The following is a 1305-nucleotide window of genomic DNA, read 5'->3' as shown; positions in this document are numbered from 1 at the left end:
CCCCCCCCCCAGTATATACCAGAACACCCATTACCTGAGTTGAAGCTGTGCACCTTGACCTCCCCAGCCCCCACCTTTGCCCACCCTTGGTGGTGAGCCGCTAGAATGCTCTTGGTTTCAGTTTCTCGAAGAGAATCCCGCTTTGCTGTGTGACCTGTCCTCCCTCTCTGGTCCTCTTTTCCTCAGTTATGCTGGGGAGAGGGGTGTGTGTGCCCCAACACTCAGCAGGGAAAGAGTCAGTCCCTGTCTGTGATCTGTCTTGCAATGGGGATGGGGGAGGGAGGGGTCCTGGCCACACCCACCCAGAAATGAGCTGAGCCTGCCCAGAGGATATAGGGGGAGGAGCTGGGTCGGGAGGGGGCTGTCCAGCCGGGGGGAGGACCGGGAAGACCCTCGGACTCTTGAATTTACACCCCCGCCCGGCTTTCCAGGAAGATGTCTGAGGTCTGAGGATGTGGCATGCTGGGGGAACTAGCTCCAGTAACATGAGCTAATGGGGGGGGGGGACATGTGGGCAGAGAGGAGCCAGTGTTGGGGGGGGGGGGCGGAGAGCCGAGAGGATGTGGTCAGCGGGTGTCTGCTGTCAGGACTGGGATCACCGAGGAGCCTCGGGTCCGCCCTGCCCCCTCCCGTGGTGGGAGCCCGGGAAGCAGGGAGGAGCTGGGAGCGGGCACCAGATGTTCTTCATCTGGGCTGGCCCTAGAGCAAGCAGAGAGGCTGAGGCTGCAACAGGAGGGACTGAAGCTAGACCCGGCGAGGATTCCCTGGCAGATCCGGAGCAGCTGCGGCTGGAATGGGGGAGGCGCTAGTGAGAATAGGAATCATGGGGACGGGGCAAGGGACCAAGGCGCGACTTCCTCGGGAGCCCCAGCCCCGATCCCCACCCTCCGAGCAGCCCTCCTGGCTTCCTTCCAGTTCTCTTCGCCCCACTCTCCTTATTTACCATCCCGGGGAACTTGTGGGCTCCAAGTGAGACAGACAGACTGCTGGAGAGCGGGTCAAGGGACCTGGGTTCAAATCCTGAAACTACCCTATTCGGCTAGTCGTTTCCTCTGGTGGGCTTCAGTTTCCTTTTCTATAAAATGGGAGAGTTGGACTGGATGGCTTCCATATTGGTTAGTGGACCCGCCTAGAGTCAGGAAGTTGTCGGTGTTGGCTGGGTCCCACGCTGAGCCCCTCCCTTCCCCCCACCGTGGCCAGAGGGGCCGAGGACCTTAGCCCGCCTGGCCCTTGTGCCCGCCACTCTCCCCAAGTCTGTTCAAGTTCTTCTTCACTGCCTCCATCACACTATCCAGCTCATCCTCT

This window comes from Gracilinanus agilis, chromosome 3 (genome assembly GCF_016433145.1).
Source record: "Gracilinanus agilis isolate LMUSP501 chromosome 3, AgileGrace, whole genome shotgun sequence".
NCBI classification, from domain to species: domain Eukaryota; kingdom Metazoa; phylum Chordata; class Mammalia; order Didelphimorphia; family Didelphidae; genus Gracilinanus; species Gracilinanus agilis.
The sequence above is the reverse complement of the archived record's forward strand: the minus strand, read 5'-3'. Positions refer to the sequence as shown.